Source organism: Sceloporus undulatus, unplaced genomic scaffold (genome assembly GCF_019175285.1).
Source record: "Sceloporus undulatus isolate JIND9_A2432 ecotype Alabama unplaced genomic scaffold, SceUnd_v1.1 scaffold_13, whole genome shotgun sequence".
NCBI classification, from domain to species: Eukaryota; Metazoa; Chordata; class Lepidosauria; order Squamata; family Phrynosomatidae; genus Sceloporus; species Sceloporus undulatus.
Genome location: NW_024802935.1, coordinates 831,192 through 850,195, shown reverse-complemented (window position 1 = coordinate 850,195; position 19,004 = coordinate 831,192).

Here is a 19,004-nt window from a genome sequence, read left to right as displayed (position 1 = left end):
GCCCGAGAGATAGGACCTGAACCTACGCAGTGCCCCCGATACCCAAATCTCTCAGGCGTTCCAGAAAGATACCATGGTCTATGGTATCGAAAGTCGCTGAGATATCCAAAAGCACCAGCAGGGTCACACTTCCCCTGTCAATGCTCAGACGGAGATCATTGACCAAGGCGACCATGGCAGTCTCAACTCCGTAACCTGCCCTGAAGCCAGTTTGAAATGGGTCTAGACAAATGCTGCCTTCCTGGACATAGGGTGGGAATGAATGATTGTGGCTGTCAACTGCCTCCCAAAACAGGCTGCTGTGTCAATGCGTACACATTAGCTAGGTCTGGGAAGTGGTTGGTAGCTGATATCATTCCTCCTCTCCCCTGCCAAAGCACAGGGTGCTGTGTGCACATTCACACAACAGCCCTGCACAAACAATCAAGGTCACCAATCACTTGCCAAAGGTGGTATTGTGTGAATATGCAGGAAATTGTTGGTGACCACAATCATTGTGAAGAGGATAGGGAAGAATCATGCCAACTCAAACCATGTAACTGCCTGAGAAGTGGAACTATAGCAGAATGGACCTATCACACAAAGTCAGTAATGAAATAGCAGTGAGACTGAAGAGATTACCGCACTGCCCTCTATTGCCACTATTCCAGTTTAACTGCTTTGGCTGCCTCCTGTTGCATTCTGATATTTGCAGTTGAGGGAGGAGCATTTAGAATTCCCAGACAGAGAGCTCTTAGACCTCACTTAACTACTATGCTCAAAATGCCACAGGAGGCAGCCAGAGCAATAAAAATGGAATAGCAGCACTATAAGAGTGTAGTGTGGTAATCTACTGAGAGCCCATTGATGTTTTTTTGCCTGTGAGTTAAAATGTGCACTATAGTAAGGAATGGTATACAAGACTGCAGCAGAATGGACACTTATTCATTCACTCACTCACTCACTCACTCACTCATTTAATTTCTATGCTGACTTTCTCCCAAAAAGGGACCCAAGGCTGCTCACAATATAAAAACACATTGGAACAAATTTTAAAAAGACAATTAAAATAACCTAATTAAAACACTACAAAGTTAAAATTTAAAACACACAAAAGTGTTTAAAAATCATAACTCCAGCAAATAAAGCCACCCTTGCATGACTTTAAAAAGACTGGCTGCACAAAAATGTTTTTACCTGCCAGCAAAATGCCAGCAGGGAGGGGGCCAGCCTAGCCTTCCATGGAAGGGCATTTTGGAGGGTGGGAGCAGCCACTGAGAAAACTCTCTCTCGTGTCCTCACTGAGTGAGCCTGGTATGGTAGTGGGACCAAGAGAAAGTCTTCTACTGATAATCTAAGGACTCTAACTGGACTCTAACTTCTCATCAGCCACTCCTAGGTTCTGGAACGACCTGCCAGATGAGATCTGCCATATTACCACCTTGGAAGCCTTTAAAAATGCTATTAAGATGGATCTCTACCAGCAGGCCTTCCCAGACTAGGGACCTTATTGCACAGACTCCACAGAATGGAATGAGAATGGAATGGAAGGGGTCAGGAAGGGAACGGAACGTGTGGGGGACACATATTATTGCACACAAAAGTCCCTCACTCATTCACAGTTCTCAAAAATCACGTCCGCTGGGACGGATTGGGAATGGAAGTGAAGGGAATGGAATGAGTGAGGGACTTCTGGGTGCAGTAAAAAGCACCCTCCCCCATTTGTTCTCCATTCGTTCCCGGTCCCTTCCATCTGTTCTCATTCTGTTCCGGGGAGCACCTGTGCAGTAAAGTCCTATGCTAGATCCATTAGATCCATTAGACTTGCCTCCCTCCCCTATTGACACCTCTATTAATCCCGACACTAAAAGTGATACAGTCACTCCCGTCACCCCTTCTCTAGAGGAAGATTCATTACTTGAGCTAATCTGCCCGAAATTTCAATGTATTTCTATTTGTTACTGAGTATGGATTTATACAAAATTTTGGGTGCCATGCGATCTGAAGCCATGACCCCTGACTGACCCCACAGCAAGCCGTCATTAACCTAAAGGCGAGCAGACCACGTAGCCAGCAAGCCTTGCAAAGGCATGGTCCCAAGATTTGAAATTTTCCAGAGGAAGTTTTGGGAGTTGCTAGACCAGATTTGCAGAGACCCATTCACGGAAGACAATAGCTATGGCTCCCTCCTTAATGATCCAGTGATTAACTTAATGGTTCAGCCATCTAGATATTTGTCCCCTCCTGAATAAGTGGCAGACCTATGCTTTGTGTATCCATTGTGTAAGTTTCAGCTTAGACAAAGATAAGCAATCAGAGCCTTTGTCCACCTGGCTGCCATCACCTGCGGATATGTTTAGCAGTATATAAGGTCCCAGTTTCCAGCCCTCCAGTGGGCTTGTCGAGCAGTAAGTTCCAAGCCTTATTTCCAAGCTGGGCTTGTCAAGCTTCCAGCTCCGAGCCTGAGTTCCTAGAGCATCTTGCTCTGCTGAGATCACTTGAGCGAAGCCAAGCTCACTGTCACCGGGCCTCTAAGTTAGCTTTGCCTGCTGGAACTGAGCTCTTAAGCCACCGCGGCCGCTCTATCATTTCCCCTTCCCACGGCCATGATCCACTATCCATCCTACATCTCATCTGGTTCCTTGGAGAAGACGTCTAAAGTAAATATTCCCAACGGTGCCTCTTTCTTCCTTCCTTTACTCCCCGAACTCACCCCTCCCTTGCTATAGTATTGAATGTGTGTGTGTGTGTGTGTGTGTGTGTGTGATCCCTTTAGTTGTGTGACTTCAATAAATGTTCATAGTTTAATTGCATCTCATTGGCATTCAAAGTCTCTGTCTCTTGGGGGTGGACTAGGCGACCTCTGTATACACTAAGGAACAAGATCCCGTGTGTGCATTGTTAGGACATGCCTCTCATAATATTTGAGCTAATTAAAATTCCCCTAATTTGATCCTTCCTAACCTATTGGATAGTTTAAAAAATTTTGATGCTAAATTTTTTTTATGGGTTGATCACTGTTTTTATGATTGGGGGGAGGGTTGGGGTTTGGGGGGTTTAAAATTGTAATTTTTAATTGTTTGATGTTTTATTTAAACTGTTGGAATCCGTTTTGATTCCTTTGTGAAAAAGCGGAATGCAAGTTGTTGTTGTTGTTGTTGTTGTTATTTGGGGAGAAATGGTCTCTTAGGGCCTGAGCAGACAGGCCAAAATAAAGCTGCTTCAGGTCACTTTGGAGGTATGCTGTTTAAATGACACACACATCTTAAGAGACCAGAAGCTGAGCCAAAGTTGCGCTCTACTCCTTAGGACTGGAGCATGGCTTTGGCACAGCTTCCAGCCTCTTAGGACACATGCATCATTTAAACAGCATACCTCCAAAGTGACCTGAAGCAGCTTAATTTAGGCCTGTCTGTTTCGGCCCTTAGATAATCTGGACCTAAGCTTTGTAAGGCTTTGTAGGTCATGACCAAATGTGCCTAGAAATGAACGAGTAGCCAGTGAAGCTGTTTCAATAAGAGAGTTATATGCTTACATAACTGGCTCTGGTCAGCATTCTGGCTACAGTGTTTTGAACCCGCTGAAGTATTAGTCAAAGGTGCTTTTATCCTGTTAAATTTCTGCTTTTTAGCTTTTCATGATAAAGTTCTCTGTCTCTTCGCTCCATCCCCAGTAAGAGACAGGGAAAGAAGTGAGAAGAACAGGCCAAGGTAAAAATATTATAGACAAAAGAGACTTTAGCTGCTCTCCATTTGATCAGATAAATGCAAAATATCAAAAAGGTACAGTCAGCCCTCTGTACCCATGAATTTAAACTTCCACAGCTTGAAAATATTCAGAAAAAAATATAAATTCCAAACAAAGTAAATCTCTGATTTTGTCATTTTATACAAGGAACACCATTTTATTATGCCATTATCCTTAATGGCCTTGAGCATCCATAGATTTTGGTATCCATAGAGGGTCCTGGAAACAAAATCCAGTGGATACCAAGGACTCGCTGTAGTTGATAATATTGTTAACTAATTAATCAGAGTGCTGAAAAGAGAATAAGATATGTAAGCAATCTGGAATCTTTTGCTCAGAGAAAGGCAGGATACAAATTAAATAAATAAATGAAAAACAATATAAATATAAAGCACAAAACACTGAAAAAGGAAATGTGAGATGATACTATGACAACTAAAGGAGGAAACTCACATAAAAAGCTTCTTGTGCTTTGGTCAACCCTTTTTCAATCTCTGCCATAGCATTTTTCTCATTCTTTTATTTTGTCTCACAGTCACACTTGAGTACATTTGCAAAAATGAATTTATCATACTCATTCCTAATAGTACAGTACTGGCCAAACATGGCATGATTGACACAAACAATCCCAGCTACTAGTGGAGAGGAAATGTAGAAGAGAAGGGTGAAAATGTTGACATATAGTCCATAAACAAATCCTATTTTCTTAGCCCCATGGGAAAATAGTCCTTAATCTCCCCACCCCAACACCCAAATACTCTTAACATGTGTGTACTTGATTTTAAAAAGGAATGGAATGACTGTCATACAGGAGTATATAATGAATATTAGCAATCCTAAATGTCAAAGATACTGGAATTTACTTAAAGTTGCTTAAACTGGCCTAACTTTGTGGTACCATTGTGGTTTGAAACAGGGCGTTGTGCCTTCTTTCTATCTGAAATTAGCTCTTTAAAGCAGTTTAGGGACTTTACTATTTATTTATTTATTTATTTCATTCCGCCTTTCTCCCAAAATGGGGACCCAGGTCGGCGAACATATATAAACATAACAGTTAAAATTGTACAATTAAAATCATAAAAATATAAAAATTACAAATATAAAATTTTTAAAACATACAGAGTTAAAATTAAAAAGTCCAAGTCCAACCCTCTTATCTCCCAATAAACCAAGCCTGCCAGATCTCAAAAGGCCTCTTTAAATAAAAATGTCTTTGCCTGCCTACGAAAGGCCAGCACTGAGGGGGCCAGCCTAGTCTCCCATGGAAGGAAGTTCCACAGGGAAGGAGCAGCCACTGAGAAGGGTCTCTCTCTCTCGGGTCCTCACTAGGCGAGCCTGGGATGGTGGTGGGACCGAGAGGAAGCCTTCTCCTGCAGATCTTAGGGCTCTAGGTGGTTCATATGGGGAGATACGGTCTTTCAAATAGTCCGGACCTAAGCCGTGTAGGGCTTTATAGGTCATAACCAGCACTTTGAATTGTGCTCGGAAACAAACTGGTAGCCAGTGAAGCTGTTTCAATACAGGAGTTATACGCTCCCTGTAACTGGCTCTGGTCAGCCTTCTGGCTGCAGCATTTTGGACTCGCTGAAGTTGCCGAACAGTTTCCAAAGGCAGCCCCACATAGAGTATGTTACAGTAGTCCAAATGGGATGTAACTAAAGCATGTGTCACTGTAGCCAGATCTGATGTCTCAAGGACCTAGCGCAGCTGGCACACAAGTTTTAATTGTGCAAATGCACTCCTGGCCACTGCTGAGACCTAGGCATCCAGGTTCAGACTGGAGTCCAAGAGCACACTCAAGCTGCGAGCCTGGGATTTCAAAGGGAGTGTAACCCCATCCAGCTCAGTCATAGCCCCAATTCCCTGATCTGTCTTATGACTGACCAGGAGCACCTCTGTCTTGTCTGGATTAAGCTTCAATTTGTTTGCCCTCATCCAGTCCATTACTGACATCAGACACTGGTTCAGCACAGGGACAGCTTCCTTGGAATCAGATGGAAAGGAGAGATAGAGTTGGGTGTAATCTGCATACTGATGACACCGCACCCCAAAACTCCAGATGACCTCTCCCAGAGGTTTCATGTAGATGTTAAACAACATGGGGGACAAAACAGAACCTTGAGGGACTCCACAGGCCAGCGGCCAAGGAGTCGAACAGGAGTCCTTCTTCTGGGTCCGCCCCTCCAAGAAAGACTGGAGCCACTGCATAGCAGTGCCCCCAAGCCCCATCCCAGAGAGGCGGCTCAGAAGGATACCATGGTTGATGGTATCGAAAGCCGCTGAGAGATCTAACAGAACTAACAGGGACACACTCCCCCTGTCCAGTTCCTTGTGAAGATCACCCACCAAGGTGACCAAAGCTGTCTCTGTGCCATAACCATGCCTGAAGCCAGATTGAAATGGATCTAGATAATCCATTTCATCTAGAAATCCCTGGAGCTGGGAGGCCACCACTCGCTCCAGTACTTTGACCAAGAATGGAATATTAGAGACTGGCCGATAGTTGGCAAGAATGGCAGGATCCATGGAGGACTTTTTCAGTAATGGCTTCACCACAGCTTCCTTTAGGCAGGATGGAAATTTGCCTTGCTGCAGTGAAGCATTCACCACTCCCTTTACCCACTCAGCCAGTCCCCTTCTAGCTGATTTCAAGAGCCAAGAAGGGCAAGGGTCCAGTACGCATGTGGTGGCTCTCACTTCTCCAAGGATCCTATCCGCATCCTCAGGCTGCACAAATTGAAACTTATCCAGAAATATGGGACAAGCAGGCACTATGGTTACATCCACTGGACTGGCCTGAACTACAGTATCCCAAGTCAGAGTGAATCCGAGTGACTTTGTCTGCAAAGTGTCTCGCGAATTCCTCACAGCGAGCTGTCGAGTGGTCTTTGTTTTCTTCTTGGGGAGCAGAATATATAAGGCCCCTGACAACTCGGAATAGCTCTGCTGGATGACACTGTGCAGACTTAATGGTGGCAGAAAAGTATAGTTTTTTTAAGCTGCCACCACTGCCATGGCATAGGTTTTCCAGTGGGTTTTGGCCCATGTTCGATCGGATTCACTCTGAGTCTTCCTCCATCGTCGCTCTAGTCTCCGTCCAACTTGTTAACAAGTAAACAAGTAAATCTTAAGCTACATTACTCCAAAACAGATCAGAAGTGGGTGTTATCCCTGGTGCAGCTTCACATTTTTAGTAACCATGTGCTGTGCCCAGTCTGAGCTTTGCAAGACTATGCCCAGGTCAGAGGGGCCTTTTCTGGCCCATTATTTTTCCATGCTGATCGGTCACACGACTAAATACCAGTCGTGGACAATCACCTCCAGGACTTTAACCTTATTGGGACAAATGGTGTTAAATTTGGAATCCATTAATTTAGAGTTGGGATAGCCACCATTGCATCTGCAATGAGTATGGGTTCTCATCTTTTCCATAAGATTGGGTGCTGGAGGTCTTTGATATATCAGACCTTTGTATGGCTGTCACATGTTCAGTGGATGAATTAGTTCCCCCCCCCCCCCCTCAGATTCTAGCTTATGGCCAATGATGCAGTATGTCCTGATCTGTGGCCATAGCTTTGTCTATTGGGCATTGCACCAGGTTTGTAATGGCCATTTTGGATCCCACCCGGGATTGAGCGATTCGGCTGGGATCAAGTGGCTGGGTGAGAGGGGCATTTGGCAACATGGCCTGTTGCCAATGTTGTTCAGGGAACTCCATGGGCCTCCACCACACTTCCTAGCCATTCACCTGGGGGATAATGGCTTAGATTTGTTGAAGGGCAAGGTCATAATCATACAGTCTATTCATGACATGGAGGTCATACAGGCTTCATGGTCTGGGATGTCCATACTGTGGTTGGCTATTTTGCCACAACAGGTATGGCCTGTGGAGGGAGACCTGTGGCATATTGATACAGCCCTAAGGCAGGTTAACAGAGAAATTTGAAATGCAATAAGCAAAATGTTGAATCACTTTTTGTCACATTCCCAAATCATTTTTCAAACACCTGGGTTCTATAGGAAGATACTTTCACCTTATCCATGGAAGGTTGTGTAGGGAGAAAGTAGGAGTTTGATGAACACTTCTGGGTCTTCCTTGGTGAAGCAGAGGTCTTTGGAATTGGTTTTTTGTGGGCTTTTCGGGCTATGTGGCCATGTTCTAGAAAATTTTCTTTCTGATGTTTGGCCAGTATCTGTGGCTGGCATCTTCAGAGAATGCTTTGCCTGGAAAAAGTTGTGTGTGTGTGTGTGTGTGTGTGTGTGTATTGTGTGAGTCTGGGAATGCAGGAGTGATTTGCATGTGTATTGTTCTGTGCTGATGGCCAGCCTCAGGCTGGGAGGCTAATGCAAAGGAGGATTAATGTCTGCTAATAGGTGATCATTATCTGCTGGGAAAGCCCCTAGCTTTGGAATTGCCTTTAATGAGAGTCACAGGGTGTGAAAGAAGACTTTCCTTGGAGCTGGCCTGAGGGTTTAGCTTTCCATTTAACTCAAGCAACTTGGGGGTTGGAGTCTTGGGTTTGCCCTCTAGTTATGGGCTTGACATGGAGCAACCCAGCTTTTGGGTTCTCCTTGGGACTCAGATGTGAAACCCAAGGGAAGCAGGGGAGGAGGTTTGGGATAGGCCACCTGCCCCAGCTGCTCCTATACTATGTTGGCCCCCCTTTTGCACATCTCAGTGGTTTAAACTTAAATAGGTAACAGTTTAAATAAAGTAGCCCATATTCCACCCAATTCTTATCTGTAGTTTTGTCATTTCACAGTTGGTCAGCAATTAATAATGTTCAGTTGTATGGGAAAATATGTATCAGCAGTCATATGTTCCTAACACTAAATTTTAAAAACTTTAACCCCCCCCCCCCCCCCACCCCAGTTCATTTTGTATACTAGAAAACCAGGGTGTTTTCATAGGTGAGGATATTTTGAATGTCACTGAAAACAAACTGCTTTCAGAAGCCTGAACATGAAATGGTGTTGATCCAGTTATGGATTACTCAAAATATGTTGCAACTGTGGAAATCAGCAGGGAACCTACAGTTTTTAAATTAGTTTCTAACGCCTATACAACTTGACAAAGTTCTCTGGCCTTATCACTGGTGGCAGGCTCAAGGTACTCAGTTAACAAACTGTTATTTTCAGAGCAGACATTGCTGCAGCAGATTCAGCCTGAGGCACCCAGTCACCTTCTCCATTGCCTGATGCTCTATCTTTCAAATTCTACATTGGCTGTGATAGTATACAGTTTTACATGTCTTGTATATGTTGCATACATTTATTTTTATTCAAATACATAGCTCATCATGTCACAAAGCCATGTTCAGGGCAGATAACTACAACAAAAAGGAGTTATATTAGAAATGAAGGAAAGGATTAGGAGGAAGTGATGTACAAGTATATTTTTAAGTTTTCATGGACATTTGCAGCTCAGATCAGCTGTTCCTTCAACACTACCTTTTGTTTACCTTTAAAATCGCACCATTCTTCCTAATAATGGTGAAAACCATTATCACTGAACTCAAATCAGATAACTGGTGCTTGGTATTGAAACACAGAACAGTCTCCAGAATTAATTTGGTTTGCTTCCAGTAACGGGGGCTGTTAGTAGCTCCCATGTCCGTGGACAGTGAATCTGCCCCAAATATTGTTCAGAACATTAAAAGGGCTATCCAAGGTGCTAACCCTCTTTAGGTGATTGGACTCATAACTTTATATTACTGCTTTCATTGACTCAGACGTCACCATTCACTAACATGCTCAGTCACATTATTGCATAGTTAAATTTAACTGGTTATCACTGTTACCAGGAAAAAGTAAGAACACTTTAAAACCAAACAAAACAGTTTGGTTGAACCTGAGCAAATACAGGTTATAGACCACTGTAGCACTGTAGCAGTGAAGAAGCTTCTGCTTTGCTGTCATTATATCAACACACTGTCATCCAATAATATTGATATAGGCATTTAAGGCATTTATCCCAGTGGATATTTTTGAAATCCACTATGACACATTTGTTCACAAAATTGTTCCATTCTCTTCCACTGTAGGCTCTTCATAGACAAAAAATTCTACTAAGATGATTACGTAAACAACTTGCCCATCTCTGACTGCTGAATTTAAGTTTGTTCAACCTGGCACCTATCTAAAGTCTTTCTTTTTCTTTCAAACGGATTTTGCCTTTATTTTCCCACAGTGTACATGAGAGAGGTCATCTCTGCTCACAATGAATCTTGACAATATAAAATAGAGATAGTTTCATGGCAAATTAGGATAGTTGCTATGATGGAAAAGTGGCAGTAAATTCTTACTTTTTCTCAAGGGAAAAGAAAAAGAAAAGAAAAAGGGGAACTAAATGAAGGAAACCCCTCCTTACAGGTTGTCTCTAACTGATACACAGAATTTTTTCACACATACAAGTCCGTTTTGTATCCTCAAATATATAAGAAGTTTCTAAGGAGTTATTCACTATGTCCACTTCCAACTCGGTATGGTCCTTCCCTACTTTATAATTCTATTATTCCCCCAGTACGCCCTATAAATGTGCTGGAAAAAGTCTGAGAACGATACAGTATTTTAACAACACTTGTTGATATTTTTTTTAAAAAAAGAGCTGGAAACTGTGATTCAAATATTCTAAATCATTCTGTTCATCCAACTGATTTGAAACTGGTGCTCCTCATACAGTAAGTATGTATAGCTTAATTTGAGACTTGCAACAAAGTCACAGTAATAGATAGTGAGTTTTCTCAACCCTTTCAAAACATGTTTATGAGGTAAACTGAGGTGGTAATGAGATAAAACTGAGAAATTCCAGAAATACAGTGTCAATATATTCTGAAATACCGACATGGGTTAAAATATATTTTAAAAAGTAACACAGCAAGTGCTAGAACCTTCCAGACATGCTAAAAATATTTTCACTTGCAAGCAATTCACAGTTGCAATAAGGAAGATGTATTTAAATTACAACAGATAAAGGAGAATATGGTCTTTGAGATGAAGGCACAAGATACAACAAAACAAATTAATTCCAAAGAAAAGGATAACAAAACAATTAAAAGGCAAGTGCAATGTAGAAATTGTTGTTGCTAACTGCCCTCGAGTCAATCTCAAGTCATGGCAACCCTATGGAAGAGACATCTCAATGACCCCCTGTCCTCCATTGCGCTGCTTAATTCCTGAAACCCCATACCAGGGGTAGGCAACCCTTTTGAGCCGGGGGCCGGGTTGCTGTCCCTCAGACAACTGGGGGGCCGAAGCCAAAAAATAAATAATTAAATAATTTTTTAAAAAATAAATAAATAAATAAATAAACCAGGACAAATGTAGGACAAAATTTTCAAATGGAGGGCACCTTTTAAATAAAAAATGGAGGACCCGCGAAAAAATTTGCTGATTTTAAAAAAAAGTTAAGATAAATGCATGTTTCTGAGGCTTCTATAGACAATTGCCCCACCATGTCCCTCGTGTGAGACGCCAAAGGCCCCGGCGGCAATTGGCAGCAGGACCGGGCTGGGGCCGGTCCCAAGGCCTCGCCGGGCCGCATCCGGCCCGCGGGCCGCAGGTTGCCTACCCCTGCCCCATACCCATGACCTCCTTAATAGAGTCCATCTATATGGCATGTGCTTTCCTCTTTTCCTACTTCCCTCCATCTTTCCCAGCATTATTGTCTTTCCCAATGAGTCCTTCCTTCTCATGATGTGTCCAAAGTACAACAGCTTCAGTTTGGTCATCTTGGCTTCCAGGGAAGTTTCTGGCTTGATCTGCTCTAGGACCCATTTGTTTGTCCTTTTGGCTGTCCATGGGATCCTCAGCATTCAGTTGTATATCTTTGCATTTTAGAATCTTTTTCTGTTTCTTTTATAGCCATCCTCCCCGTTCTTAATCTTCTTCTGATTTCCTCACTGCAGTCCCCATTTCTATCAGTGTTTAATTCCCAGGTATGCAATGAAGAAAAACTTGGATTAAAGCATCAGATATTGTCTTTACCTGCTAGATTTGCCCTATGCAAAATTAGTCAGCCCTAATTCACCCTTATTTTCCACTAGCCTTTTTGTTAAAGCTTACTACATCCTCAACTACTGGTTGATTAAAGACTGGAAAGAAACACTTGTAGTAACTTTTCCCAAAGGTCAGGTTCCTGAAAGGTAAATGGCAGTGACAAAAACTGACCCAGAATTCGACACATAAGATCTAGTAAAAGTTCAAATGGAATATTAAACTGATGAGGTTGAATGGCATACACACAAACTGTAAAACAATATTGTGAACACTAGGGTTACCAGGTGACAAAACAACAAAAGAAATAAAAGGAGGAGAAAAAGAGAAAAGTACCTTGGAAATCTAAATCGTGGTAGGCAACTGCTAAGAAGGTAGAGACTATTTTTCATTCCTGTGGACCATACCACATCTTTGGGAGCAAAAAGTAATGAAACTGAAGAAAACGTTCCCTTCTTTCTGTTTTTCAGAAAAGGTAGATAAGTATCAACACAAAAACATCAGAGTTGTGTGTGTGTGTGTGTGTGTGTGTGTGTGTGTGTGTTTAACTTGCTTCTGGGTGTAAAAGAAAGAGAACTGAAGTTGTCTCATAAAAAAAGTCTATTAAAGAAGAACTGAATCATCTTTTCTCTTAAAATGAGAGTGAAAAGGTAAATTAAGGCCTAAGGACACAGAACAAAAATAAAAACATCAAAGATGAGCAGAAAGTAAGCTTTAAATGGGAAAGGAGATGGACAAGAGAGCTCATCTCCTCTAGTGTAAATGGTTGGATTACTTTTTCAAAAGAAAAAAAAACAGAATATTAGTTACTTTTCCTTCTTTTCTCCTCCCTTAAAAATTTAAACGTATTTTGACTAGTTGATGTAAGGAAAAAGTTTACTTTACTTTTACTGCCCAAAACAGCATTCCATTTTCTTAGGCCACATACCAGTGACCTAGGACAGGATGCCTACCTTACAGATCTCCCTCCCCATTTATATATTTTAAGGTGTAAAGCCTCCAAAAATGAGCTGAGAATCATTCAAAAGGCTTAGCAGAAGACTTCTGAGCACTTTTAGGTGCTATTATTTATGGCACATCCCACTACATCTACCACAGTTGCCCATCACTCTCCTAGAATCTTATCCACCACACTTACAAATGTTGAGACTCACACCCATCACAATTGCCTACCTATCCTGGGGTATTACTGGTCCATAGTCTCATAGCCTGAGCAAGGCCTAGTCACTATAGCAACCATTGAGTCATATTTTTCTCCATTCTAGCATCCAGACTGAGAGAAATCTGTTCTCTCTTTCAGTGGGAAAGAGTCATCCTGTTTATAAACTCAATCCGTAAGTTCTTCTGCTCCATTTCTGTGGCATTGTTCTCGGTACCCTGGACCCCAAAAGAGGACTAAAAAAACACCAAGGGATTTTTATATGGAAAAACTTGCCTCATCATCTCTAGCTTGAAATGGTGCAGCACACTCTACTAACCCTGCATTCATACAAGCCATCTTGCTCTACAGAGTTTTTCCCAAAACTTTTTTTAAGGCAGAGCAGCAAACCCAAGATACATTATAACATAAGCAGCCCAGTTATTTTGCCACAGAAAATATCACATCTCCCCCTCACTACAACTAAAACTGCTATTATGACACATTAAATAACTTTTTGTTTTGTTTTCATGACAGCCAGAATCTGTTGTGTAGGCAACTGCTCCACTATCTCAAATAGTAGGGCCAGCTCTCTTATTCTACTGCAAATGTACACAGGAGCCTACCCCGACTAGACAATTATAGAGCTATTATCCCACTTTAACTACCATGGTTCCATCCTATGGGATCCTAGGGTTTGTAGTTTGGTAAAGCATTAGAGAGTTCTGGCCGAGAATTCTTTATGTCCCTGCTTAAACTGCCATGACAGTTAAAATGAAATAATGATGCTATAAATGTATAGTGTAAATGGACCCCTGGTCTGAGTGAAGTGGCCAGTTTGGTCTCTGTGTAGGAGAGCAAATAGAAGCAGGAAACAGTTGAAATGCATGTGTGCTATGTGGCATGTCCGTTCCTCTGAAAAATACCCCAATAGTGCCTTCCTGGTTAATTTCCAGTTTTTCAGGCAATGTTTGAGAGCTTTTCCCTTAGCTATGGGTAGCCATCAAGAACATCTCAATGTACCCTTGCTGTTTGAACAAAGTGAGCAGATGGCACTGTTAATAAGGTCTTCTTGGTTGAGTTTACAGATAATGATGGGACAGGGAGAGTTCAGACAGTCTTTGAGGATGGTGGAATATAGCTCTTTGGGGCTTCATAAATCAAACTGAGCATCTCGAAAATGGGCTGGTGCACTGAAGTGAGCCATCTTAACCCTTCCCTACCACCTGTAATACAGACAGGGGGAGGGGGGGAGATTGCTTGGTGATGAGCTTCTCTAAAGCCATCTCATCTTAAAACAGATTATGTTTTCTGCTCCCATGCCTCCACAGGGAAGCAAAAGTTTTGATCCCCAAAACATCCTTATACAATAGAGTGAATGAACCTTTAAAAGTCACAAAGCATATAAAGCATAAATCTCTGGAATCTTGACTATATGTAGTGTTAGCTTTATTAGGGTCAAGATACGTGGCCACCCCATAGCAGACCATTATTCTCATGCACTGAACAGTTCATTAATCATTCTCTGCTACTTCTTGGCACCTGAAATCTTCAAGGACTCTGTACAAATGACAGGTGCTGAAAATGGCATCCCAAACTCCTTGATATGACACACCAGGGAAATAAAGTATAAGGTAGAGTTTTTGTGCAGGAAATGTTGGCTTTAATATTGTTTTTCAAGGCAGCAGAATAATTGTGAACACATTATGTGATTTATTCCCATTGCAGTAGTGGAATCTAACTCAAATTGTATCATTTAAAATCATCAATATAGTTTTAATTAGTAATACAGTAATTATTTCTGGATGTTCAATTATTACATTACACTATGAATTATATTATTAATGTATTTCATCATACTATGTGCAACATCTTATGTTATCCACATTATACTACACTCACCTCTCTCTCTCTCGCTCTCTCTCTTTACACACACATTTGTCTATGCATACCAGTTCAGAATTAAGAAGGCACATAACTGGTCTGAATAACAGGAGTTGTTTATTATTATAGCCAATGCATATGTTAGCAAAAACCTGCAAGATAACATAGTACACATGCTATTCATACACTACTATATATAGGTCATTTTTGCATTGCATATATATTATCCTGTATAGTCAGTTGTATTTCTGTAGCACAGACAGTGGATTTGTTTGTGCTGTTTATTTGTTCACATTTGCAGACTTGAAGAAGGAAATCAGTGTTAACTGGAACCACCTTTTTATTTTGACAATAAAATAAAATAAATATAAAAGCCTGTAAACATCAGGCAGCCTGCCATCTGAGAGAAAGCCCTCCAGGACATTGACCTTTCCTTCTCTCCCCTCACCACTGGGACTTCAGGAAGCAGCAGCACCAGCAGAACGGCAGTGAGAGGGACGTATCTAGAGCAACACCTGGAACACCAAGCAGAGGCCTCTTAGCCACCCCTCATTTCACCATCCTCAGCAGCTGGGACATTGGGCAGAGGCTTCCAAAGTCACCCTTCCTGATCTACTAGATCCCTCATGTCTTGTGGTGGTCAGGCAATGTTATCAAGTACTGTTGGCTTCTACTTTTATTTTTCTGTTCTTGTCATTGTTACAGTTTCTCCTGTTGATTACTGGATACTCAAACCTTTCCTTCCCATGGCTCCATGCATTTCTCGTAATCTAATCCCTATTTGACCCCTCTCTATCTCTCAGCTCCTATTATTTTGTTCAGTCTGGAACTGTCGCTCTATTGCTCTGAAAGTGACAATAATTCACAATCTTTTTCTTTCTAGATCATTTCATCTTCTTGCTCTTACCAAAACCTGGCTTCCGGCCCATGACACTGCTACCTCCGCCTCCCTTTCCTTTGGTGGTCTCCTTTCACCCACACAAGCTGCCCTGAGGGTTGAGGAGGAGGGGTTGGTATCTTATTATCTAATTCCTGCCAGTTTCAAGTTCTCTCCCCCCCCCCCCAGCTTTTGTTTCTCTTCGTTTGAATCTCACTCTATTAGATTCTTTTTTTCCTCTACAGCTGCGGTTGGCAGTCATCTATCACCCCCCCTAGCCCTGCTACCCAGTTCCTTTCTGACTTTGAATCTTGGCTGACATTTTTTTCTATCTGATGCAGTACCCACTTTGATCCTAGGTGACTTTAATATCCACCTTGATGATCCCAAGAATCCCCCAACCTCTCTCTTTAGCTCCCTTTTAGCTTCTTTTGGTCTTCAACCTCATTCCAACTCTTCAACCCATTCTCTTGGTCACTGCCTTAACTTAGTTCTTGCTGCTAAGTGTGTCATTTCTGAGTGCTTGGCATCGGATTTTCCATTGTCTGATCATCATTTAATTTCTTTTACTCTTACTTATATCCCATCTCCTCATCTTACTACTCAACACTATTTTCATGATCTTCAGTCTGTTAACTGTGACCATCTCAGTCAGTCTTTGGATTCATCTCTCTCTTCACCGTCTCTTGGGGACTCTGCTGACTCAGCGATATCTTTATTTAACTCTACTCTTTCTTCGATTCTTGACAGCTTTGCCCCTGTTTCTGTATGCGTGTCTTCCTCTATGAATAGGCCTCAGCCCTTACTCCCATTGTTAGGTTCCTCTGGTCCTGCTCTCGAGGACCCAAACATCTTTGGAAAAAGTCCCGAGTGTGGGCTGATTTTATTCATTTTAAATTCATTCTTTTATCCTTCTCACGCACTGTCTGTGACAAAACAGAATTACTATAAACCATTGATCTGTGCCATTGATCTGCTTCAACATCTTGCTAAAACCTTCTTCTCCACCTGTCTCTTCAGCATTTTCCTCTACCAACCTCACCAACTACTTCATCTCTAAGATCACTACTATCTGATCTGAGATAGTTCTTCCTTACTTGTCTTGTATCACTAATCTTCTGGTGTCTTCAACTAAAAAATTCTCTGTGTTTCCTCTTGTTTCTTTGGACGAACTCTACGCTGCTGAACTCTTCCAAACCTGCAACCTGTTCTCTTGATCCAATTCCCTATCATCTTATAATCTCTATAGTCCCCTCCTTCCTCTCTTTGCTTCTCTCTATCTTTAATCTCTCTCTTTCTACAGGATCCTTTCCTTCGCACTTTAAACATGTTCTCGTTTCCCAAATCCTGAAAAAAATATTCTCTTGAACCCTCTTCTTTGTCCAGCTATCGTCCAATTTCTCTTCTCCCTTTTCTTTCTAAGGTTTTGGAATGGGTTGTTTATTCTCGCTTTATATCCCTTTCAGACCAGTTTCTGCCCATGGCATTCTACAGAGACGGCCTTCACAAAGATCTTAAATGATCTTTTACGGGTCAAGGCAAATGGCCTTTACTCTGTGCTCATTCTCCTTGATTTGTCTGCAGCCTTCAACACCATGGATCACTGCCTTTTACTTGATATACATTCTGACCTTGGGTTCTCAAACTCTGTTCTTGACTGGTTTAAATCTTATTTGTCAGATAGATATTTTGCAGTGGTCACGGGTGGTCAGACTTCGTCCTCTCTTCCCCTATCTGTTGGAGTTCCACAGGACTCTGTTTTGGATCCCTTACTGTTCCCTCTTTGCACATTGTCCCTACAAAAACTTATCAGTTCTTTTGGTGTTTCTTATCATCTGTACACCAATGACACTCAGCTGTATGTTTCCACCCCTGATCTTTCTCCAGGGCTTGAACAGCAAGTTTCATCATGTCTCACAGCTGTCTCTCAGTGGATGAGTCATCGGCGTTTGAAGCTAAACATGTCCAAGACAGAACTTCTTGTCTTTCCACCTAAGTCCTCCCTTTAATACTCCTTTTCTGTTTCTGTCAACAACACCTCTATTCAGCCAGTCCAGGAAGCCCACAGCCTAGGTTTCACTTTCGATTCCTCTCTGTCTTTTACCCCCCACATCCAGGCCACAGCCAAAGCCTGTAGATTCTTTCTTTACAACATTGCCAAAATCCGTCCATTTCTCTCAGCCTCTACTGCTAAAACTCTAGTCCACGCTCTGGTGGTCTCCTGACTAGATTACTGTAACCTCCTTCTATCAGGGCTTCCTCATTCTCATCTTCGCCCTTTAATTTCCATCCAGCATTCAGCAGCATGCATCATTACATCCGCTTGCCACTTTGACCATGTTTCTCCTTTATTATCATCCCTTCACTGATTACCCTTTCCCTTCCGTATCCGGTATAAGCTTCTGTTGATAACTTTTAAAGCCCTGCATGGACTGGCCCTTCTTTATTTATCTGAACGTCTTTTTCCTTACATTCCCACTTGTACCATCTGTTCTAGTTGTCAAGGTCTGCTGTCCCAGCCTAGGATCTCCACTGCCCCGTCCCGGATTTGTCCCTTCTCACTTGCTGTCCCTCACTGCTGGAACCTTCTTCCCCCATGAACACAGATCATCACTTCATTGATGACTTTTAAATCTGAGTTGAAGTCCACCCTGTTCAGGGAAGCATTCCCAGGCACTGTGTGAATATTTATCTGATATTTGATTAGATAGTGGATGTCGATGTTTTAATTGTTGCCTGTTTTTTAAAAAACTAATTCTCTTTTATATTAATACCTACTGTTTATATGTATTTTGTAGATTGTATGCCATTGGCAGGTTTTATATTGTTATTGATTTGATTATCTGTATGTACAGCACTATGTACATTTACAGTGCTATAGAAATAAACTATAATAATAATAATAATAATAATAATAATAATAATAAGCCCAAATAGATAGTAAATATAAATTCTCTCTCCATCTTGTTGTAGAACCATGATTAGAAGTTTGCTTTAGCAAGGCAAAATTCTAATAACTCCACAATCTTTTTCTCTTCCTGAACTGTCTTTAAAGAGTTTAAGCCTTAAGTACTAAAAAGTGACTAGGGATGCCAGGTGAAATATAGGACAACGTTTCTGTAGAATTGTGAAGAAAAGAGAATTTCAGCAGGTCTCGTTGATCATGCAAACACCACCTGATTAACTTTCCTCTTCTGAACAACCATTAAAGGCACAGGAGCCCTGTTCTGTCTCACCTGACTACTGTACAAGTAACCATTGAATGCAGAGGGTGTTTGCTCTGAGTAACTATGCACAGGATAAATCAAATAAGACACACACAGAGTCCCATCTCATACTTCTATTCTTATGTAGTACTTGCCCTTGCTGCTGCTGTTGTTGTTA